The sequence below is a fragment of the Equus przewalskii genome, chromosome 19, assembly GCF_037783145.1.
Source record: "Equus przewalskii isolate Varuska chromosome 19, EquPr2, whole genome shotgun sequence".
Classification (NCBI taxonomy): domain Eukaryota; kingdom Metazoa; phylum Chordata; class Mammalia; order Perissodactyla; family Equidae; genus Equus; species Equus przewalskii.
This window is the reverse complement of record NC_091849.1, coordinates 55,001,132-55,027,064: the sequence shown is the minus strand read 5'-3', so window position 1 is coordinate 55,027,064 and position 25,933 is coordinate 55,001,132. Positions and strand designations below refer to the sequence as shown.

The following is a 25,933-nucleotide window of genomic DNA, read 5'->3' as shown; positions in this document are numbered from 1 at the left end:
TCTCTGCATCCTGCAGGGCCTGATTCAAAGGCCACTCAACCAAAAGCCACGGTTGCATAAAACTACTACTCATATTTCTATTTCCTCTGCTTTCGGCCCATATCTTTACTGATTTTAATTTGAAATGATTTCATTCTGCTTCATATATGCCTGTTCTGCTCTTGGTATAAAAAATTAGTTCTGTAACACGTCTATGTCATAGATGGTGGATAGGCTTTCTTTGAAGAATCTACTCCAGTTGATAGTCAGGAGCTGTCTGAAAAGGACTCCAAACCATGTCCACACTCAGCAAGGAGTCCGCGGTGATCAATTAGCTATGTCTGCAATGAGCATGGGAGGGGATGGAGAATATGCATGTCATCCCTGACAGTTGTCACTGCTTATGGCACCCTTTATTTTATATTTCCCTCTACCTTATAATCAGATATGACTTTTACCTACACAGCAGAGAAACCTTCTTCACTGCTGCATACCAGCATGGGCTGGCTTGCTAATGATATCATTTGCTAGTAATCCTAATACTCTGTACTCTAAAATGTTACATGACATTACCATATTTCATCTTTCCACACTGCCTACGTGACCTAAAAATCTTCTGAACTCTATGAATAAGAAAAATAATTTTAAATGTATATATCTGACATATTATGTAGCAGACACTGTTGGTTGCCTACCCAACATCCATGCCCTCAACCCTCCTCCTTCCTTCTGGAAACAATTACAATGTTGTTCTATTATCCACCCTTCTCTACAGATCCACATGACTCAGGAGAGGGTGGCACCACTAGCAACCAAAAAGTTGAAGCCTGTTTGGATGATGCCAAGCATGACAGTCCTATTCCCTTGCCCAGGGTTGGTTTAAGACAGGAATTTGATGCAATTCTAACAGGAGAGAAAGTCTCCTGGGCTGTAGGACATCTGGGAAAGTCTTCTCCCCTTTCCAAGACTTACAGAAATAGATATTCTTTCTCTGGATGTGGTTGTCTCTGAATATTATGTCAAGAATTGCTATAGCCATCATGCTGTGGGTCTGAAAGCAAGCTTTACCCACAGAGGAAGCTGAAACAGAGAGAATGACAGAGGCAGAGTCCAAGTCATGACTACTTGTACCTCCAGCTTGCCCTGCCACTGGACTTCTTGCTAAGGGAGGTAATCATCCTGGTATTTTTTAAACCCACTTGAGTCCAGTTTACTGATACTTCACCCTAACTGATATACATATATACTCATATATATATACACTCATTCCAAACTATAGCTATACCTATATATTTGACAGTACAGACATAAACATTTATCATTGATGAAAATATCTGTATTTGGGGGGTGGTGTAACTTCAAATGTTTTTCTAACAATTCCATAAAGCAGCTATTTTATAGGAATTATCATCTTCAATTAAAATATGAAGTGACTGAGACCCAGACATGCCAGAGATCACACAATCGACATGCCAGAGATCACGCAATCGGTTAGTGGCATTCTTCGTTCATTCATTTCTCTAGGCCATAGACCTAAGAGTGGCATTATTAAGCAACACAATTAAAGTTGTCCTGGCCAAGAAAAACCAAGTGCATTCTTTGTGCCAGACATCAGTCTACAGACTGTAGATACACTTGAAAGAATCAATTTATAGGGAAGAAATACACTAGAAAACTATTGGGATAAAATGTTACACAATTAAAATTGTAATAAGTCCTATGAAGGAAACAGTCTTAAGAGTGATTAAGAGTCTATGAAAGTGTTTTAAAGAAACCTAACCTGGACTAGGATGTCAGAGTGGCCTTCCCTATGGAGCTGAGCTTTAAAGTAAGACCTAAAGATAGGAAGGAGTTCGTTCAGTGAAGCGGAGGAGTTGGGTGGAAAGCATTTCAAGGAAGAAGGAACAGGATGTATGTGCAAGGTCCTAAAGTGCGAAGGAGCTTGGGTTTCTCCCGGCACAAGGAGAAGGCTGATCTGCAGAAACATAATGTCCCTGAAGACGCAGACATACCACGCGACAAGGAGACATGGGCCAGGGGTGTAAAGAAGAACCTGAAGCCATTCAAGAGTTTTAATTAGATAAGTGATAGGGTTGGAGTTACACTTACAAAGATTTGGAGGATGGATTAAAAAGCGCCAAAAATGGAAGGAGTAGATGAGACTATTGCAAAGTAGTCAAGAAAAGATGGTGGCTTAGACAAACTAATTAATTTGTCTTTCTCTTTCCTAAGTGACTGCCACACAAATCCTCCTGCACTCCAAAGCAGCGTGTATCTCCTGTCCTGGCAGCAGCATAATCCACAACCCCCATGGCCCTGGGATTCAATTGCCTTTCAATCCAAGATGGTGGACAAGAGTCACAGAGAAGCATTTCCCTGGGGCTTAAAGTGCGAGTAACAAAAGTGCTTGGCTGGAGTTACATCCACTGTGCCAGGGCTGAGCTCGTGTGCTTATGAATGTGTTTTTATGAGTTTGTGATAGGTCCTCAGGCACAAGGCTCGTGCCAGGGGCCTCTCAGTAATGGGTCTAGGAGTGGCCTTGTTGAGCAGCACCATTTATTGTTGTTTCTTCCAAGATGAACTGATCCCTAAGTGCAAACCTGACCGAGTGGACTAAGTGGCTACAAGGGCAGGAAGGTTAAACATAAGCCGGTTAAAAGTGAGCAATGATCACAAAGGACAGCCTCAGTTTGAGCATAACAAACCTACATCGCTTCCTCTTGGTAATAATTATAGGGCAGATTCGGGCTTCTATTAAGGACACAGCCGCTGCAGCGATCACGGGAGGCGGTGGCAGAGGAGCCGCACCTGTCCCCGTGGCCCGCTTGATGCAGTCCCCCCCGGGGGATGGGCGCGCGGCCTCTGCGGCAGGCCGGCCAGGAGCGAACGTGCCTGAGGGTCGCGGAGGCCTGAGGCCGGAGGAGGCCCAAGCTCGCGGGGCTGCCGTCTGCGGCGGGCCCTGGTCCTGGCCCTGGTCCGGGCGAGGCCACGGGGTCTGGGCCGCGCACGAGGAGGGAAGCAGCAGGCAGGGATGGCGGCCAGCACGAGCCGGGCCACGCCAGGAAACGACTTGTCTGGCAGTCAAGTTGTCATCCAAAATTGTTGTTAGCAGTTCTGGTGATTGCATTTTGAAGACATATGCAAGACGACACGAGACCGGCAGTTTTAAAACTTTGGAGGGTCACCTAATTAGGCTTCACGCGTTGGGCAATGATTAGAAATTAAGTGAAAATACACAAATTGCAGCGTTATTTTCTGCAACGTTCATGGAGGATGTTTTCCTCATGCTAGTGGACAGATACGAGAAAAAGCAGCAGCTCAAAGGAGAAAATACTCACCTCGTGTCTATAAACAATTGAAATGAATCCTGTAAGATTAAGTTGGCCCCAATTGGTTGTATGTTTAAGAAAGAAAACAGTCTGAATCACGACGGAAGCCTGAATCAAGAGGAAAGTACAACAGAAATGCCCCTGTGGTACCTATTAGTCTCCTTTGTCTCCTGCTTTAAAAGTCTGTTGGACTTAAATGATCCAGCCATTTTGTCCAGCGATGATGATGATGATGATGACAACAGGACTAACGGAAGAGAAAACCTATCTCCTGAAGTAGATGATTCAGACGTTCTTCCCAAGCGCCACCCTCTGGAAAAGCAGAAGCCGCACTAAATGAAGGGACCTGCAGGGGAGAGCACGAACTAAGATGCATTCCAGGAGATTCAGAGGAAAGACACAGTTACCTTACAGAGGAAAGCAAGAATGAAATTACCAGTTTGATAATTCTATTACCAGCACACTTCTACAATGTCATAAAGCGGTATCTCAGGAAGTATCAGTTGAGCTGATATCTTTAGGCTGCAAGAAGATCCTTTGAAGGTGTGATTCTAAACTACGGAAGTAGACCAATAGGAGCACTCTTCTGGCTATAAACAGAGCCTATAAATTTTGCTGACATTTTATCAAGATACAGCTAGAAGAACTGGAAAAGGATCCTGTAGGCATGACTTTAAACACCGCTGGCCTAACTAAATGTGAATGGTGTCATGTCTGAAAACTACCTGTAGTATTTCTAGAGATGGTACCAGCAGTTTATCAAAGGCTGAGAATAGGCCTGCAAAGAATAAGGATAGAGTTTGGAATAATTGCAAAGGAATAAACAAGTTAACAATTCTGGAAGGACGATATATTATTTTGATCTTTCAAACTGGCCTTGATCCTCTCACAAACACATTTGAAATTATTATTAATAATGTTGATATAAGGAAGAAAGTTTCTAATTTTTCTGTGAAAATTCCCTTTGAAGAAGCCAGTAGCAGATGTGTTGCCTCTGAAGGGAGCATCAAAGGAAGGTGTGTGCAAAAAGAAAACAAAATTTTATCTAAAATACAACTTTGAAACAAACCAGCATTCCAGCCTTTTGATGAGGAAGAAATGAGAGAGCGCCTCACCATTTCCATTGGCCCTGTAAAAGAAAATTGATAATATATCAAGCACCTCCAACTACAGGAGGCTGGTGCCAACAAGGACCTGCACTGCCTCATCATAAAAAAGAGTGCAAGAATTTCTTAATGATATTCTCACAGATTTTCATTTAAAGTAAATTAATCTTCCACTAAGCTTTTAGCAAGTCTTGAGCTTTCTAATATTGTATATATTTGCTTTCTGGTGTCAAAATGTCTGGGTTTTGAATTCTAACACTGCCACTTATTGAGACATTTGAGAAGTTCAAATTTCTCTACCATGCTTCCTCATTTGAAAAGTGAGAATGATGTCATCTATCTAAAAGGTTTGTTGTGAGAATTAAGTGAGATAATATATGTCAAGCCCTAGGAAAAGTCCCTGGTGCGTGTGAAGTGTTCAATAAGTGCTAGCCTATTATGTTATTATTGTCACAGTGTTTTAAGCCTTTTAAAAAATATTGTTACTACTCTGGATTAGGTAATAATTTGTTGAGCAAGTACAAAAGTATGATTTCATCCATTTCCTTCAATAAAAATTTTAAGTGCCAAAAAGATTTTCACCGTCACTGTCATCATCAGATGTTTATTGTTTTATATGATGCTATGCTGCTAGCCAATCAAAAACAGCTATCAAGATACTATGGTACAGGGGCTGGCCCCGTGGCCGAGTGGTTGAGTTTGCGCGCTCCGCTGCAGGCAGCCCAGTGTTTCATTGGTTTGAATCGTGGGCGCGGGGACATGGTACTGCTCATCAAACCAAGCTGAGGCAGCATCCCACTATGCCACAACTAGAAGGACCCACAACGAAGAATATACAACTATGTACCAGGGGACTTTGGGGAGAAAAAGGAAAAACATAAAATCCTTAAAAAAAAAAAGATTCTATGGCACAAATTTTTTAGAAGGAGAATCAGAACTCCGTCCCTCTTTTTTGCACAAAAGCAATTGTTAACTGATTAACCAAAAGATCATTACTAATAACTCCAACTCTCACCATAATATTTAAGGCACAATTTAATATAAACGTGAATAACTGGGGGAGATATCAATTTAGTTTTGCTCATAATCAAGTCTGCCCACAAATTAAAGGTCACTTAATTGTTGTCCACAATGTCAAAATTGCAAACAATCTTATATTATTGTGAAGACATGTTTCTAAAGGTGATGCAGAGGATGATAAGTCAATAACGGACTGGCCATGCTTACATCTTGCTTGTTTCTTAGCAGGGACATTAACATAGGAAATCAAATTTGCAATTTACCAAGAGGGACATGGCCTGTATTGTTAAAGGAATTTAATACGCACAAACAGGTCTGTCATTTTTCCTTTAAAAAACACAAGGGTGGACTATATTTAGGTAAATTCTGGCATTAATAAACAAAGAAATTGAAAAGGATTAGAACACACCATGTGAAGTTTTTGAACAATTCAAAAGGCATAAAACCTTCCACAAATATCTTAAACTCTTAAATCAACTGCAGCATGTGAGGAGGCACAGGGAAACAGTTCAGTCCAAAATTCAAGGCAGGTGATCTGCCTTTGCAAAGCTGGCAAATATAAACGTGTCACACATCCACCAGTCCTCTGCCTCACTCCCCAGAATTCTACCTCAAGCAATTATATTTCAAAATCTATTCTTATTGCTCAGTCTGATGGTGCTTTTCACATAGTTTTATTTTACTAGATTTTTTTAGAGGGTTTTAGGATTTAAATATTATCATAAAATTGCAGGTGGACACATCTCGTTTTTGTTTTATATAAGCACTAACTAGTTTCTTTTTTTGTTGCTTAATTTTGTTTTACGTTGTCTTGTTTTATATACTACCTAGAAATCTTTGTCAAAGGAAGCACTAAAGGGTGATTTCCAGATTTTCTAATACACCATGTGTATCAAATCATTTTTAAGTTATCAAACTGTTGACGGGAAATGAGAGAAGTTCTCTTTAAGCTACCATCATGAATTGTGATAACGGCAGGTAACCAATATATCTTAAGGCCCCTCTGTTCATCCTAGTCTTCTCTGCCCTCTAATCTCCTTAATCTAACCATGGGTAATATTAGTTCTGGTTTGTTCTTTTTTCCAAAGATGAAAACAAGGGATATTATCTTTTAATATTTACTCCAAAGCATCCACCTCGAGAAGAATAAAAAAAGAAGAAAGATAGCAACAGACGTTAGCTCAGGTGCCAATCTTTAAAAAAAAAAAAAAGATTTAGAAATAGAATTAAGGACTTAGAAAGTAAGTAATGGTAAAATTATAAGATAAAAGGAGAATGGGAAATGTATTTTTGAAATAATGAAAATCCTATGTTTGAGAATTTTAAAAAATGTAAGTCAAAAAAAGAAAAACAATTAAAATAGGAGAAATAAAATATTTGAAATATTAATAATAACCAACATTTCTCAAGTGCTTCCAGTTTATTAGTGTTCCTCTTGATCTGTCATGGGCTGTGGGTGGATTAAAGTTTCTATCATTTCTTCCTGTATCTACTGTGATTTCTAGTTTATGCGTGTTTCTTCTAAGTCACCTTTTGGCTTTTAACCCTGATGTCTCATTTATAAAATGGGGGTGATGATAGTTCCTTCCCATATGGCTCTTGTAAAGCTCAAATGAGTTAATTCCTGTAAAAGCTTAGAACACTGGGCAGATCAGACTCAAGAAGGGAAATGGATTCTCTCTCTTAATGGGGGAGTGGCAAAGTCACATTGCAAACGAGCAGGTAGGATGGGAGCTGTTGTGGCATCTAGTGAAACATAATCTGCCCCCGAGGGAATACACAAGAAACCTATGGCAGCGGTTACCAGAGAGAGCAGGCAAACACAGCATGCGAGATGGGATCCAAGGAAGAGGAGGGGAGAGATATGCAACTTTTTATAGAACTTAAAAAATTTTTTGAGTCAGTTAAAAACACTATTTTAAAGAAGCCATATTTTCCTTGAAAAATAAAACAAATATTGAATAAATGGGACCATTGGCTCCATTATTTCTGCTCCTAATCTTCAGGCCCAGAGAACACCTCAATCCACCTTCAGGCTTATATTTCCCAACACTATGGCTGAAATTCCACCAAGACATTCTTGTATGGCTAGTCCATAATTTTGGAATCATGTCACAATTCAAATATTAAGATCACAGTAGGGGCCAACCTCATGGTCGAGTGGTTAAGTTCTCGTGCTCTGCTTCGGCAGCCCAGGGTTTCACAGGTTCAGATCCCGGGCACAGACATGGCACCATTCATCAGGCCACACTCAGGCAGTGTCCCACATAGCACAACCAGAGGCACTCACAATTAGAATCTTCAACTATGTACTAGGGGACTTTGAGAAGAAGTAAAAAGAAAGAAGATTGGCAACAGTTGTTAGCTCAGGTGCCAATCTTAAAAAAGAAAAAAAAGATCATAGTATATGCTCATCCTGATATACTTGGCATAATTCTTATATGTAATGAGGTGAGAATTTAGAAGCTTTTAATCATCTTCTTTATAAATATGTCATATAAATTCTTTATAAATAATGTCATATATTATTTATAGATATTATCTATATTTATTTTTTAGATATTGTTAAAATATCTGCATGCTTAAATCAAATATATTCAAAAACAAACACATTGCCACTGTTAACATCTGGGAGGACTGATGCCTATCTGCCCTTTGCTTTGAAAAGACCCCCATTTTAAATTTAAAGAGCCCCTAACACACAGTTCATGCTGTAACTATGCAGAACTCAGGGCAATGCTGGCCTTCCTCCACCCCCAAAATGTATGAAACAAAACCTCAAATATAAACCACGACAGCTCTCATGTTCCTTTCAGGGTAGCAGAGTAGAGGAGCCAGGCCATCATTCCTGGGGGGAGGACTAGCTTCTATTCTCCTAACGCTGCTTAATCCTGCTCAATTCAAAACCCATGGCTCCTGGGAGAGGGGGCAGAGCCTGGGAGCCCGTTCTAGGGGCCAATCACTGCTGATCCCAGTGCATGTTGGATCACAAATGTTGCTTTGAAGCTGGATTTCTGAGTCCTTTTTTTTTTTTTGGTCGGAAATCCTCTCAACGGGCTTCCTAAGGATGCCATGGAGAAAAGCAAGCAAGAAGAAAATGAGGCTGAAATAAGCAGCTGTTGCATAACAGAGCATGTCATACAGGATCCGGCTCCAGAAAAATCAGTTTGCAATGAAAACCCACTTTAGCTTTTTAAATAAGATTTCAAGACATACACGTGCATTCCTGACTCAGGCCACATCATATTATCCTTATTTCAGAGCATAATGAATTTTGTCTGTTACATGTTAATAAAACCTTCCAATTAAAGTAGCCCCAAAAATGTATACCATGTCAATCAGTATGCAGAAGAAGAATGTTGTTGTTGTTTTTTTTTCTTAACTCACTAAGGATGCTCTCCCAACATATGCAAAGTGTGACCATTCAGTAAGGAAAATAATCTCTCTATGTGTACCCTAAGAAATCCAGCACTGTACTTTGTGGTCACATCCACCACAGCTGAGCTGCCATCCCTTCTGCAGCATCTGTCTTTTTGAATACTTTCCTTTAAAAGATATCTCATTATGTCCAATACCTAGGCCGAATCAACCATTGCGGCGTATAATAATTTTCCCATATTTTCTGATAGGTGCATTTTACCGTGACAAACTCTGCATCTAATGTTCACTTGCAGTAACTGGTAATGCAACAATCTTTACACCATCTCCCAAACTAATCAGGATGCTTAATGGGTTTTTAGAAACATACTGATGCAAGATCGTGAGAGCCCAATAAGCTCAGACGGTAAGTTTTTTCCCTTTTCTTTCTTTTAATAATAATAAGCCTCAAAGCTAAAACCAAAAATATTCCACCAAAGTGTTGGAGAAAAAGAGTTATGTGATCAACCATTTGTTAGGTCTAAATAATATGCCTCTATTGCCCTCCCCACCTTGAGAACAGACTCTTTAATAAACACAGGAGGAGAAAATAAATAGGTTAACCAGGAGAAAGGGCATGCCTTGTCTGTTGTAACACAGTCTGATCACCCAAAGTGACTGATTTCCTAAAAAATCCATACCCATGACTCTTACAGACAGCCTGCCGTCCTGCAGCCATGTACAAGGCAGCAAGCACTTCTGAGGTCACTGAGGACCTGAATGCCCTGGTTCCCTCAGGAGATCCAGGAAGTTGGGCAGTCTCCTGTTTGTTGTGGAGTGAGGTTTTCAGTCTTCTTTTTTTCTCTTCAAAAAAAAAAAAAGTTCTGAAAATGGCAGTGTTAAGAATGATTTAACAATAACCATGTATTTTTGCATTCTCCAATACATTTGCCTCCATTTCTGGAGGTAAAATCAAGGAAAACTATTTCCCCTAGAATAATTAATCAATCTCTTTTTCTCAGTGTCTCTTTCTCTCTCTCTTTGAAAAAACTAAACACACTTGGCCCTTGACCCAGTCAAAACAGAGCTAATTCAAAGGAACCCACTGGTCATTTTTGACTGCTCAGTATAAAAATACAAACCCCTCTGTGACATCTCCCCCACTCTCATCGAGTGCTGTGTTTCTTCTTCCTCACATCAGATTCTTTCTCCTCGGCCTCAAGAAACACAATAATGTAAGATTTCTAACACTGTCCTAAAATCGGTGAAAGAAATGAGCATTCAGCTTGTACCACAGCAGCTGCCTGATTTATCTTCTTCCTCAAATGAAACAGTAAAAGAAAAATAGGCCAAAAATAGAGAAAAGTCAAAAATTCACGCACACTATGCTAACTTCTTCCCCTTTTATGTTGTTCTGATCTTTTTCATAACCACCCCTCTTAACCACAATTGTAACTCACACCACCACTACCAGCAATTTATTTAGTATGGAAAACTAAAATTTAGGCCAATGCAGTAACCTTAGTTTAACCTAATAATCTAAGCTCTCTCTTCATGTAATTCAGTCTCTGTCTATATGACTTCAATAAATCTTCAATATTCCATTCATCCCTCCGCTCCTCCTCTTCTAGATGACATCAGGTGAATGGTGAGGGGTGTGACACACAAGGCATCGGAGGTTGGGAAAAGGTAATGTCTGCAGAGCAACTGGTCCAGTCTTGTTCTCAGACTACTCAGGTCAATATTTGATCACATTTATTTTTATTTTTTGGTGGGAGGGATGACTGGCTGGCTCTCCTCACTGAAGTCCTTGAACTCACCCATTTGCCTCCAGGCATACAGTATCAGAATACTGCCACCTCTACACTCCACCTCCTGTCAGCCCCCTCTGACCTCCTCATCTCTCCCCAGGGCATACAGACATTTCCAGATCCCTTTAATAACCAGCCTATCTGAAACTGGTATATTGAACAAACCCAATGGGATGAAAACTTTTATTTTTAATCCTCCTTCCTTTAAACATTTTTTAGATTAAGAAAATAATTTTGGGGGCCAGCCCAGTGGCATAGTGGTTAAGTTTCCATGCTCCACTTTGGCAACCCAGGTGTTTGCAGGTTCAGATCCCAGGCACGGACCTACACACTGCACATCAAGCCATGCTGTGGTGGTGTCCCACATACAAAATAGAGGAAGATTGGCACAGATGTTAGCTCAGCAACATTCTTCTTCAAGCAAAAGGAGGAGGAAGCTTGGCAACAGATGTTAGCTCAGGGCCAATCTTCCTCGCCAAAAAGAGAAAATACTTTTCTCCTGCATTTAAGACTCTTTCACACTTATAAGCAATCCTTCAGTCATTACAATTTATAAAACACTCTAATTTGGTAAATTAAGCTATTCTATGTGATCATCAAAACTCAAAACGTGACTTTAGCATCTCCACTCCTCCCTCTTGCTGGGCCTGAGCTGGCCACCTGCAGTGGGAAAAGAGGGTAAACAGTGGAGATCTTATTCTCCACCCCCCGTGATCCTGATGGTCAGCCATGCTTGGCAACCACTACTTTTTGCCCTTCCTTCTCTTTCTGTGCTTAATCCTACGCCTTTTCTTCCACCAGCATAGTAACAAGATTTAGAACTCTCCAGGGTTGGGCCCAGAGGGAGAAAGAATGAAGGGAAAGGACACGGACAGTGGCAGGTACCATCGTTGTCTGTGAGGAGCCTTCTGGGGAAGGTGTTTAATATTGACTTCCTCCAGTGATCTCATGGGCTCCTTGGAGATTGCCTTCACTGAGAACCCCCATTTCTGTCCTGTTGGCACATGGACTACTGCCCTTCCTGAGTCCCTAACTTTTACGTGGCTCACTCAATTTGGACTCTCACTGGCAAAAGACCCTCATCCTCCCAACTCTGGGCAAGATCTCCTTCCCACATGGTCCACCATGGGAAACACTCACATCCTTTGTCCCAACTCCAGGAGTGCTAGCCACTTCTCACACTGCCTCCTCCATCCTGCTGTCACAGACAGGCACAGTTCTCTGTGTTACCCCAGCTCAGGGAATGCATGTCAAACTCTCTGAGTGGTCCCATTGAAGCCCCCTCCCAAAACGAGCTTGAAATGGAGGAGATAGAACCCCACCAGACACACACACACACACACACACACACACACCCCTCTCCCCTTCTCAACAATCTCCTTCTGTCCACTTTCTCCATCTTTTTATGGTCTTGAAGTAGATGAGGGACCCCTAGATGAGAGGCCTATGAGGTATAAAATTTGGTATTTTCCATTTCTTTTGTAAATTCAGTAAATGGTAATCTAGCGCCTCACTTTGGAATTTTACATACAGTAATTTCTACTTGTGTGAGTCCCAAAACTTGAATTTTAACTTCCTGTTACATATCTAACTGGTCTTCTCTTTGACTTATGCCATCCCACTTGTGTTATGCCAAGCTGTGGCACTGAGCTGCAGGCTGGTTTTCTCCCAAATTCCTGCAGCCTCCCTAAAAAGTCCAGAGAAGGTGGCCACACACTTTAACATGCCTGGGCTGCTTCTCACAACTATTTGGTTGAAACAAAGTAAAGCTCCTCCGCATCAAAGTTTAATGGGGAAAAGGGAATTAGACACCGTGTTGATGGACTTTCCTCTCCCTCTGTCTTCCTGCCCACAATCCACCAGGATTAGAAAGGGTGGGCTTTCTGCTGACTCTCTTTCTGAGGGGCCTGCCTGTCTTCTTAGACCATCTCATTAAGTCTGCCAGGCTTTGTGACCTGGGAACAAAATCACACTGTTTCTGCCAAGAATATTGTAATAAGCAGCCGGCCTACTGAAGCAAATATCCTCTATTATATGTATTGATACTGTAATTGCCTGAAATTCTGCCCTTCTAAAAACATGAGGCTGTTTTTGTTTCCCTTTTCTAATTGCTGCAGTAGAAAATTTAACCACCTCTATACTTAAATCCAAATCTGGCTTATTACCAGAATCACATGGGGAGAGTTGTAAAACACTCACTCCTGCTCTCCCAACCCCTACCGGCAGATCGTTGAATCAGAATTTCTGAGGGTGGGCTGGAGAGCTTATTCTCCACCCGTCATGATTCTGATGGTCAGCATGCTTGGCAACCACTGCTTTTTACCAGTAAAATTGAAAAGTCTCTACAGAGGCTATAAAATACCCTACAAACAATTTCCAGAATATGAAAACTCAGGGACATTTCTAAAGATTTGCCACTGATCAATAATCAATATAAGCCTATTAATTAAGCTTTAATTTTTGGAAAGTCAAACACATGCTCCTATTGTACAGTAGTTCACTCAGTATTTTCATAGCAATAATTTCAATCGATATTAGGGAAAAATTTTTTATTGCCTTTTCATCTGTAGGAAGGTCATAGAAAGCATTAATAGATTTTGATACAAGTTTTTTAAAATGCTAAAGGAACAAAAGCTGACTAGCACTTTGACAAATAAAAGATGTGATTCTCACATTATAAGAGAATTCAAAATCCACTTGATGTCCGAGGGATAGATAGTATGTGAATGGAATACATTCAACGTTTTTAATGCTTCAGCCTCACAACATAAGTCAGAAAGAAGAGAATGTCATTATCAAGAAGCTTTTGAGGATGAGAAAGAGTCTTCATTGTACTTATTCCCAAATACACTTGCTGATTTTACACAATGCCACGAAAAAAGACACAGGATAAAATTTAACAGACTTCTGTCTTAAGAAGTTACACCTCCTGATGCTAGCCTCTTTCACACAAATAAACTTGAATAGTTCAGATACATCTCAAAAATTCTTAAATCATATTTGAAGATGGTTTTAACATCAATTATTCCTGCAAATAACATCAGGAGGTCCTTTTGGTGTCTCTATAACACAGAAGCCACTGCTTCTTCTATGACTTACGCTTCAAAAGTTAGAAGGCAAGTGCAAAATCTTTAAAGGAAAGAAATAGAGAAAACAGAGTGTCTCACATATATCCCTGGATTAGAGGAAGCCATCACTTTCTTTCCCAGAGTGAAATACATTATACCCTAAGATTTTAAGAAAGTGCTTACAAAGAAATTAATTCTAGTCCTATAATTACATAAAATAGTGACTTACAAATTTATGTAAGAAACAAGTCTTTTTAGCAATCTAAAATCAAAGGGCAGTAATCAGACGTTCTGTTTTAGATGTTTTCTCTCTCCAAAATAACATCCTTAATCTTTTTTCTGCCCATTTTTCTTGAACCAGTCTTCAAAGATCAATTACATTCGTAAACGTTTCAGCTCTCCCACAGTCTCCGAGCATTCGTAGCTGTGTCTTCATCAGAACCATCTTGCAGCTCACGAGCTCAGTTCCCAGGCGTTTTATTTTATCTGGACACATTAGATGCATAAAAGACTGATAGCATTTCTCAAAAATGTTACTTAATGGGTTTAACACTACACATCAGCAAATGAATATTTGAGTTTTAACAGCTTAATTAGAACTTAATTCCTTAAAAAATTGTCCACAACAGAATCCACAACAGTAACAGAGTTAAATGAGGTGATTCTAAATAGTTGTCAGGAGTCATAACTACCTTATTGAGGACCTACTGGGATTTCTTGACTACGATGCTCATCTTTACTCTACATTCACTACCATAAAATAAAATGACTCACCTTAAATGGAGGGACAGTTTTTTTTAGATTATCAACTCTATTACATTATCAAAAATAGTGGTCTCCAAGATGGTGTCCCCCCATATAAGGTAATCCGTATGAGTTGAGAAGAAAATATTAAAATTTCTATTTATTTTTTTCATAAAAAAAGAAAATTCAGCTTTATCAATTTTCAATTTTGAGTTGCAATACAAGTAAGTTCTCCTGTCTGTTTCTGCTTTCAGGGAAGCCATGGTTATTCGATCCCAGATTAAAACATGCCCTAGGAACTAAGGAAGGTGCAGCCGTGCTTGAAATTACAGCCCAGCCCACCATGCCTGGGGTGGGGTTAAGGAGTTTTCACTAATATCAGAACCCCCTACGAAGAGTGGGGTAAGCGTTGCCATCACCTGTGAGCAGAGGCCGAGAAGAGACAAGATGGTACGACTAAAAGACCAACCACTTTAACTTAGAAATAGCAAAAACTCCTTATGATTATAATGAAATCTAAAAACAAGACACCTGTGAGCCACTTCCCACCTGAGCAAATGTCTGGTCCTTTTATAGAAGTTAAAAATATTCTCAGTGAGTTGACCTTTTCACTTTACTGTGAGTTTCCCTAAGGGTAAATCTTGAGTAGAAATAATTTGATTGAGGATTCCTCCTCCAAGGGTGGCAAAAACCTAAGAGAACGTCCCTCACACATGAACGCTATCTCTTATTGTCTCCTATAATTTTAAAAGGTATTTTAAAAATGTCCCTGGGATCAGACTTTATGTGCAACATGTCACAAGAGAGTGAATATTTATGATGAAAGTGCTGTTCTAAAATGTATCATAAAATCAGGTTTATAGTAAATGTTCTTCAGACCATTAGCTACCATAATTCTCCAATCCTTTTCTTCACTGTGTTATTAATAGTGTACAATCCTCATTATTACTGTTACTTATTAAATACAGACCCATCCACCAGAAGCCAGATTCTCCTCCTGCGGCTTCTTTTACAAGATACCTATAAACAGCCTCAAAACCCATCTGTCTGGGATTCTTGACCCAGAAATAGGGGAAAGGGGCTCAATAGCCTCTTCTGGACTTTTCCATTACTAGAACTTAGTAAGTCTCAAAACTCAGCCTGGAATTATAATTCATTTGGTGGAATTTTTTAAAACATTAACTAACCTCCTGGTAACTTGCTGTGCAGAAGAGAAAAAGGAAATTGGCATTCAGAAAGAGCAGAGAAAGAGTGGAAGAGGAAAACCCAGAAACGAAAGAGAAGTCCTTTCCTTCCTCCATGATTACTTTTGATGTCAGTGTCACCTTATAAAGTCCACTTAGTAAAACTGACAGCAGTGGGTATGTTTTGCCTTCAGGCTCTGTCATGCGCTATCGGGAGTCAATGGAGGCACCTTCTAGAGGTCTCTGACAATCCCAGAGGAAATCTTTCTGCTTCCTCACCGAAGCCTGGCAGGGAAGGCTCATGGCAGTTCAGCTGAACCAGATTGCTTGTGTGATGAGGACAGACAGCAGGAGGAGAGGGAGGCCATTCTGCAGAGAGGCTGGAGAACAATCAAAGAGAAGACAGATAGCAGGAACTTCAAGGACTCAAGGGACACCATCTGAAGCAAAGTGACATTGATATCAACATCTAGGAAATGACAGAGGCAGATAAATTGCTCAGGCCAGAAAAGAGAGCTGGGATGACCCAGTTTAAGCAAAAAGCGATTTGCTAATCACAAAGCAAAGAAATAATAGCACAATAGGTTCCTCTCTCCACTCACACACAGCAGGTATAGCCATTATCCAGATAGCACAGTAGACAGAAAAGGAGATGAACTCACGTGTGACTAGTGGCTCAAACCAGAGAGGGCTTCATCCCAACAAGAGCTCACCCCAAAGAAAAATTGGCAGCCAGTGCCACCTGCAGAGGAAAGATATATCTTCTGCAGGCACCAGCTCTCCAAAGCTGACAGACTGATATATTCTGCTGAATAAATCGAAAAACTTCCAAGTGGTCTAAAAAAGGTAGTCTGAGGTACACTGCACTGCAGGGATCCAATCAAGTTCAGAATGCAGGAGCCTGTGGGAACATCCACACCAGGGGAAACAGGCTCCCAAACTCGGAGTGAAGTGCAAATGAGAAAATATCGCGGTGGGCTTTGTTTCTTTGTGTGAGTATGTTTTGGATTTTTTTTTTTCCAGTGGTTGTATGTTATGGTTTTTTAAAAGACACAAAACTGTAAACTGTTCTTTTCATATATGGAGAAGAGCAGGCACAGAAAGTACGTTTTCCTAGAACACATAGCAAGTGTGTCACTTTCTCCTCGAATTTTTTCTTCAGTGTTTTGACCCCACCTGGAACTGACTTTCCCTTCCTCCCCACTCTGCTCAAGCCTCGCCTCCTCCATGCATCCCTCCCGAATGAACGGACCAGCCCTCATTGATCTCGCCTCTCCCTCAACTCGTAATTTCCTTATTACTTGAACCATTCAAGATGGAGCCTAATTAAATTCTGTCTTACCCTCTGATTGCTTCCTGTGGCGGAATTTCACCTCGCAAACAAAACTACAGGATCCCTGAGAGCAGGAATTATGTCCGATACATACGTTCTATTGCCCTCAGCCAGGCTGAGTATACCTACGCGATACACCTGATGTGAGGGGTGTGAGGAAGGCCTCCTTACCCAAAAATAGCTCCCCTCCCCTGTGTTTATTTTCTTTAAACCAAAGAATTCGTTCATTTGGGTTAAGAAATTGGCCCAGTTACAGAACTAAAGTCCCCTGGGCTGATTTACATGTTAAGCTATTCTGTAACGAGACGAGAAGGTACTCCTTGGGACTCAAAGACCTGGGTTTGACTCCCAACGCCATTACTTCCTGATGATGGGCTCTTGGCAAGTTATTTACATCTCCACGCGATTTGCTCATCTATAAAATGGGAAAATAACGTTCTACTCATGATTGTGTGCCAACTAAAAGAAAAAAAATACATGTACTATTTAGCCCATAGTAAGGACTTAGTAAGCATTAGCTTTGTTAGCAAGAATAACAGTCAGTGCTAAGAGATCAACTGTGAGGGGTCTGAGATTTATCCCTACTTGCAAGCTGACACCTGACCCTGCCACAGTTTCATGGATGCTGGCAGAGGACACTAGACAACTGAGTCAGAGACAATGCTGCTCACAGCACAGGAAGCAAGCTGAGCTTCCTGTTTACATCAGTTCACTCACTCCCCAGCTTGCATGAGGTCTGGGTCACAGTCGACAAAGTCTGAGCCTAGGAAACTCAAATCTCTTACAATAGGCTGCAAGCAACCCTGCCTGACCTTTGCTCTGGAGAACATTATCCTTTTTTTAAAAAAATTGAAATATATTTGACATATAACATTGTTTAAATGTAGGTGTACAACATGTTGATTTGATACATTTGTATATTGTAATATGATTAACAATATAGCCATAATTATCACCTCTATCACCTCACATAATTATCAATTCTCTCTAGTGGTGGGAATAATTAAGATCTAGTCTGTTAGCAAGTTTGATGATTATAATACAATATTTTTGTCTATATTCACTGTACTGTGCCTTAGATCTCTAGGACTTATTTACTATTTGTTGAACATTATCCTTGTTATACTGGGCAGTAATCAGGACTACCCTCTGCTCCAGAGGGAGCCGCTCTATGTTGCAAAGCTGTTGGCTGTACAAACATCCTTTGAAAATACTCCAGGACAAGGGCTATCAGTGCCACTGGTGTCATTGGGTGCAGGAAACAAGCAATCCATGGAGAATTGCCTCCCAACAAAACTCAGCCTGTACTGGCAAAGGACCTTACAATCTGTAAGAAAAGACAGAGAAGTACATGTAAACACTGAAAGATAGGGAAATAAGTACTATTCAAAAAATCGTTGAATATAATGAGTGCATACATAAACAAGACACCATGTAGCGGTAAAGAAGAGTGAAGCCATGTATTTATTGACATGGAACATGTTTATGGTATATTTTTGTTGAAGAAAGTAGGTCTAAAAAATATGTATAGTATACTCCCATTAATATTTACAGGTAAATCATTTACATGGGATATTGTAAGTAGTCAACAAGTAATTTTATTTGTAGAAAATATTAAATTTATAACACATCATAAATGTCCTGGGATGATATAAAGTTGGTCACACCCTCCACTTAAGGGCTATGAATAACAAGTTACCTAAAAAGGACAAGGAATTCAGGCAGACTTCCTAGAGGAGGTAATGACTGAGTGAAATTTCAATTAGATGTAAAAGTGAGAAGAGAATTCAAAGCAGTAGACAGATGTGAACACGCTAACTTGGAATAGCATTATGTATTCATGAAATAGTGTAAACTACCCATAAAACTGCACAACGTTTGATGTAGCTAGCATAAGAGATGAATGTGAAAAAATAGTAGAAGGTAGGGCTAAAAAGGTAGACATGGGTCACATAAAAATAGCAGCCAATAATGCGCACTAAAAGATCAGGAGATCAAAGACAGACCTGACCTATTTCAGAGTTCTGCCTAGAGCAGTCTCCACTCAAAGAGCCAGGTTCAGGGCTGTGTGTATGCTGCTGCTTGCTGAAAAGAGATTTGAACTTAGTCTCTCTAGCCCCCTCCAGCCCTGACCTACATTCATATATCCAGCTGGTGCAGGACATCTCCACTTGGGTCACCCCTGGCAGATCAGACTCATTATTTCCAAAATGATATACATCATCCCTTCTTCCCCCACACACCTACTCCTCTTCCTACATTTCCCTCTCAGGGACTGGCACTGCCATCCCCCTGTATCACAAATCAAAACCCAGGGGCCTTTCTAGAGTTCTTCCTGCATTTTCCTCCCCACCGTTCCCCTCTCTCCCCACCCCTCACCCCCACACACAGTCCAGTCAGCCCTATTTTCTATCTGCTGTATCTACAACCACTCAGCTCAGCCTCTTGTCCTGCCTCTCTGGATGCCTGCAGTAGTCTCCCACCAGGTGCCACAGCCTACCATCTCAGTCCCTCCGGTTTCTCTTCCACACTGCCACCAGACTGGAAGTGCTGATCCTTTAGCGGTTCATTGATCCCTACAAAGTAAAGTTCCCATTCTTCATCAGGGCGTGGGAGCCCTTTCACGATTTGTTCCATTCTACCTTTCTAGCCTTGGGCGGAGGCCCACCCTTTAAGCACTCCAGAGTCCTGACATTCTAAACTATGGGCCTTCCTCAGGATGCACCATGTTCTTCCACTCCTTCTTGCCTTCTCACACCATACAGACTCTGCCCAGAAAGTCCTGTTTCTCCCCCTGACATCCCCAGTCCTTTCCTTAGCCATCTGGGAAACTATTCTTCATCTTTCAAGACCAAGATGAAGCATGAACCCTCAGGAAGTCTCTCCTGGGCAGTTAAGTGCTTCTTCCTGTGCAAGCGCTAGTGCCCTACCCAGCTAAGAACAGATATGTTACAAATAGAGCAACTGACACATTACTTATTTTTTTCTCTCTCTCTTCGATATAAATTTTCACTAGCTTGTGAGAAACCCTGGAAGGCAGGCACAATATCTTATTCTTTACATTTTTAGTACTCACCACATAATGGATACTTTATAAATGTTGGGTAATAATTTAATGGCTGGATAAATGGATAGATGGATGGTTTCTAGTTATTTACCTGCATTAACACGACTCAGATTGTTCAAAGAAATTTTCCAGGAGAAGAGACCTTCTAAAAGGTGCTATATTTTCTTAATCTTAGCTCCTCTAGTGCCATTATCTCTTCTTTTTGAAAACATGCACACACGCACACACAAAATCGCCTTAAAAGGAAGGTCTTGTTATAGGAAACATGCCAAGAATTCACCAAAACCATTAATCCTAACAAAGATTTAAAGAATGTTTAGCTAATAATAATTCCATTTCTTGAGTGTTTACTATGAGCCTTATGTGTCTTACCTTATACTAACAACACCCTGTGACCCATTATTATTCCCATTTTACGGATGAGGGAGCTGCCTCCTAGAGCATGTAAGCACACACGGGGAAGAGGTCAGACTGGGATCTGAAACCATGAACTCCTGACTAAAGTCAATACTTTTTATCCACTGCTAGAGTCCAATTCACATTGGGCAAATCAGTTATATAGGATGCGAATTTGTCTTTAATAATTATGTATTATGTATGTATGAGTATTTTCCTGGTCATGTTAAAGACAGGATTTAACCAACAGCTCCACCATGAGTACAGCTGGGAAGTAATAGCAGAACTGGTCAATATGAAAATTCATTTTCATACCACACAGTTTACACTGCCCCAATTACAGTTAGTTAAAAAAAAAAAATCAGACAAGTTTGCCAACAATAATCCATAATTATTTCTGCGATGAATATGAATAAGATAGCAATGTTTCTGTTTCAGGCCATGTTCTCTAAATTGTTTTCAAACAATCCAAAAACACTTCTAGCAGGTTATAGAAAAGAATTCTCAGTAAATATTGTCATAACTGTTTCTAGTTTTAAGAAATGATTTCTCTTCTGTTTTTTTTTCCCCCTAATGAGATTGAATGAAGAATACAAATAAATTGGAGCTTGGCTACTTGTGGAGAACCTATTGTATAGAATTTGGTAGGCTCAGCTTTGTCTCACATAACTGCTTAGAATATTGACGAATACTAGAAACTCAAAATAGGAAGACACACATGCACCTTCCCTTTATGACACTGTCATAGGCAGCCTCCAAGGTGGCCTCCAGTGATCCCACCCTCCTGGTGTTCACACCCTTGTGTAGTTCCCCCCACCCTCAGGGTCGATCTGTGTGACCAACTGAATATAGAAGTTGTAAATGTGACTTCCAAGGCTAGGTCATCAAAGACATTTTGGTTCCTCTCTCTCTCTCTCCCTTTCTTCCTCTGTCTCTTTCTCTCTCTCTCTCAGCCCACTCCTTCTAGGGGAAGCTAGCTTCCCTCTCAAGCAGGACCTCTGGACAGGCCCACACTGTGAGGAACTGAGGCCTCCTACCAAGAGCCAGTGAGGAACTGAGTCTTCTGGCCAACAGCCATGAGAGTGAGCCACCATGGAAGGCATCCTCCGGCCCCAGACAACTTCCAGATGATGGCAGCCCTTCTCAATATCTTGACTATAACCACATAAGAGACTCCGAACCGAAGTCATCCAGCTTAGCTGCTCCCAAATCCTGACTCTCAGAACGTGTGAGAAAATAAACGTTTGCTGCTTTAAGCTGCTGAATTTTGCGGGTAATTTGTCACAGCAGTGGATACATAATAAAGATACTACCCAGAAGTCACACACAGCACTTCTGTTTGAATCCCATTGCCCAAAAATGTAGCTTCCCAGCCACAATTTGAAGAGTGTTAGAGTAGGAAAAGTAGTGTTTATTCTAAGTGGCCATTCATCCTGTTAAAAATCAGGACTTTAATTGTGAAAGAAAAAGGGCAGAGGTCGAGAGCTATTAGGAGATAAGCAGTGGCCTGTGGGAGACTCTGGCATTGGTAGCCCCCAAAGAACCACACCTCCCAGGATTCACACCTATGTAAAGTTCCCTCCCATGTGATTCGCCATGGCCAATGGAATATTAGCAAGCGTGATGCAAGCAGAGGCTTACATATTAGAACTTATTCTTTTGGCTCACTCCCTCATAAGGGCCTAGCTGCCATTCTGTAAGGAAGTCCCAGTGATCCTGCTGGAGAGAGAGGCCATATGAAAAATCATGGTGTCCCAGCCAAGCTCTCAGCTGAATGCAACTGCATGGGTGGTCCCAGACAACATCACATGCAGCAAAAGAATCACCAGAGAAACACGGGAAAGAATCAACATCGTTTAAAGCCACCAAATTTGGAAATATTTTGTTATACAGAGTAGATAACTGAAACACAACCTTACCACATACAAATAATTTACCTGAAAACTCAATGCAACCTATAAACTATTTTCTGAAGCAATGGCATTTTTTATTTTATCATACAATACGGTTTCTGCTATCCTTGATTTAAATCAGATAAGACAATTGACCTACACAGTTGAATCACACAATTAAGGGTTCTTACAACAGAAAGGGTACATCCTACAGATCATAGAAATTAGCTATTCCTATACTAAATCAAATGCTTGGTTGTCCTCTAAAATATCATTTCTTAAACTGTGCATGGAGTCCATTGGTTGACTTCAGGGGCCACATGAAACAGATGTCAAATTTTTTTGTCTTTAATTTCTTCTAGATACTTTGAACCACGACTTTGTGATAAATATTCCATTTATAACAAATTAAGTTATTAAAGCATTGTTGACTCCAGATAATATGGAATAGCAATATACTATCTGTACTAGACATGGTCAGTTAGTTTATAACCATCATTGCTTCCTTGCTAAGATATACAGAATAATCTTTCTATGAAAAGAATTAAAGAGACCCCAAGCTGTCATTATATTTATGGACACATGATTTTTACAAATTTGTTTTATAGCACTTAGCTATAAAATGCCAGAGGAAATAAAGTATGACAAAATTTCTGTATTTTTAGATTTTTCTTCTACAATTGAACATAGAAGCAAAAACCTCAGTGCTTTAGGTGTTAAAAACTTTTCTCCCAGTAAAAATACAAAGCCAACAAAATTCAAAGGAGTACCTTCTGTCTGTCCATGATACATTAGACAACGTGAATCTTTGTGAAAAGAAGCCTGGACTTGACAAGGCCGGGATTTTACTAACTCTTGGATTTGGCCCAACACAAAAGTCTTGAAAAGCAGCCACACATGACTGAAAAGATCTCATTGAAATCATGTATTCTGTTTTGTGACATGGAGCAGAAGAATGATAATGAGGCAGTGTCCTTGTCAAATAATGTCCCTGACTCCATGAAGCAGGTCATGAATTATAGGCAGCTACGCCACTTGCCTACACCTGAGTGAAACCCTCCTGAGCTCTTAGTGCAGCCAAAATCTCCATTTTTTACATTAATACACATTGATTTGGTGAGCTTCTTTAGGCTGTTGTTAAATCCTATCTTCAAAACAGCAAAATATTTCTTCATCAAGAAAATATCTGACTTGAAAAAAATCATGATACTCTTTCAGAGATGCTGAGCCACAAATCTAGGCATCCTTCTTTGTTAATGAAAGCAGCTCCACACATCAGCGGGATTCACGGCTTCCAATAGCATTACACCCTGGTAGCAAAGACTCTGCCAACACCCCTGAAAACTTCACATGTATCTCTCTGAAAATCAGTAATATGAACAGATGCAAGGCCTCTACTACACAGAACTTCATTGGCGTTCAAGAGGATATAGGTAAAGAGGCCAACACAACTGGATTTCATTCCCAGATTGTTCACTTACTAGTAGGCTAATCTGGAACAACTTGAACTCCTCTGAGTCTAAAGTTTTCCCATCTGTAAAGCGATAATACCTACGTCAAAATGCACGCTAAGGATCAAATATGACAATATATAAATGGACCTAGCCATAAGCCTGGGACTCAGAGAATTTTTCTTTGCTTTATTTAAACTGAAGACCGATCTCAAAACTTCTCTTCTTCCTTCCTCTGAGGTTCCAACTCTACATCTTCCTAGGGCCTGAGAGCTTCCCTCCCTTAGGCCCCATCACCACTACCTGTAGTGCTTCCAGGACTGGCAAAACGAAGAGTGTCCCACAGATCCTCTAAACAAGAGGCCCCTTTTCTCAAGGTCAGCCTCAGGCTGTCCCAACAAGGCTATCAGGGGTAACAACCTGTCTCCCTTTTCAGATCTGGGCACTATGTCCACCTACACCCATCTATGGTCTTCTCTGCTCTCTCAAGGTATGTAAGAAAGCCCATCTACTTAAGAAGGCAGAGTTTTTCTCCGAGCTATATACAGCTGTCTCCTTGGATGAGCAGGGCTGCTCCAACTCCACATCCGTCACTTTAATTCTTATTCAGTTAGGATCTGACATCCACTGATCTAACCTCTTCTATGCGTGTGGATATTGGGTTAAGATAGCATATGATGAATACGATACTCAATCAAACCCTTAGTGAGTGTTTCAACGTATGGAATTCATCACTCCCTCTGTAGATTTTACGACTCACTGTGACGATTGTACGATTCTATTATTTTAAACTAACATTCACTGAGTGTTTTACACTTCACCAAACACTTTCAAATATCTATTTGATCTTCACAAAAATCCTGTGTGGTAGATAAGTCAGATATTATTAGTCCTGTTTTTTTAAGATGAAGAACAGACAATTTAAGTCAATTGGCTAAAGCTACTTGGCTAATTCATTGTCAAATAAACTAGATCTTAGGTCTTGTGGTTTAAAATCCATGCCTTTCCCACTATACCATGCTGTCTCCTAGTGTCACTGAGTATTATCTTTTATCTAACTGGGAATAGGAGGAGTCAAAATAAAAGGAAGCCTCTGAAGTTAGCATCAGAGGATGTTGTGTGTCAAACTAAATGATTAAAGAAAGCAAAGCTGTACCAAGAAATGCTTTCTTTTATATTTAAAATGTTATATCCTTTATAAAAGCAAAAATGTAAAACCAAATTGTTTTTCAAGTCATAAAAATTACACACGGCGGCGGCCCTGTGGCTGAGTGGGTAGAGTTCCACAGGCTCCACTTCAGCGACCCAGGGTTCACGGGTTTGGATCCCAGGCGCAGACCTACTCCACTCATCAACCATGCTGTGGAGGCATCCCACATACAAAGTAGAGGAAGATTGGCACAAATGCTAGCTCAGGGCTAATCTTCCTCAAGCAAAAGAAGAGGAGGATCGGCAATGGATGTTAGCTCAAGAAGAATCTTCCCCACAAAAAACAAAAAAAATTACACACGATAATTATAGAAAATATAAGAAAACAAAAATCACTTGGATGCTATTTTGAGTGGACTGGATATTTGTTGTGCATTTTGAGGATGGGAAAGATGTGAGGTGATTTATGTTTTAACCTATCCCTGTGGCTGCTCTGTGGAGAGAGGTTGGAGGGCCCGAGAAGCAGAAGAGAGAACAGTTGGGGGGCTGCTGCAGGCCTGGCAGAGAGCTGAGGGGGTCCTGGACCAGGAGGAAGCCTGGCTTGGACCAGGTGCTGAGATGTGATGTCTGGAACCAGGGTATACTTTGACGGGACAGCTGATGGAGTGAGTGTGCAATGTGAGCAAAAGAGAAAAGTCAAGAATGACTCAGGATATTGGCCTGAGGAATGGGTGGATGATGGGTATCATTTGGTGCAACAAGAAAGGTGTTGCGGAAGAAGTGGAGAATTCTGTTTGGGATGTGCTATGGTTGAAGCGTCTGTTGGTCATTCACGTGGACTATCCAGTGGGTGGTCGGAATAGGAGCCTAGAAAGCAGGGGAGAGTTGGGGCACAAGAGAGCAACATGCACTCATCCTTATTCCACCACACTGCCTCATGGGACCAATGCAGCTCGAAATCTGTCTCAAACGGTGCCTATGTGATTCGGACAGCTAAACAATCAGCTGGTTATTTCAGTCATCTGGAAGATCATTTGGATCAACTCG

The 25,933-nt window shown here is 40.7% G+C and overlaps 1 long non-coding RNA gene and 1 pseudogene across 1 annotated transcript in view; one reads left to right on the top strand and one right to left on the bottom strand.

The window, feature by feature from the left end:
- LOC139077527 (uncharacterized) overlaps positions 1-25,933 on the bottom strand; it is a 218,821-nt gene that overhangs the window by 190,275 nt on the left and 2,613 nt on the right. The gene's annotated exons all lie outside the window — the stretch shown is intronic.
- Positions 3,378-4,575, top strand: LOC139077408 (sentrin-specific protease 6 pseudogene; annotated as a pseudogene).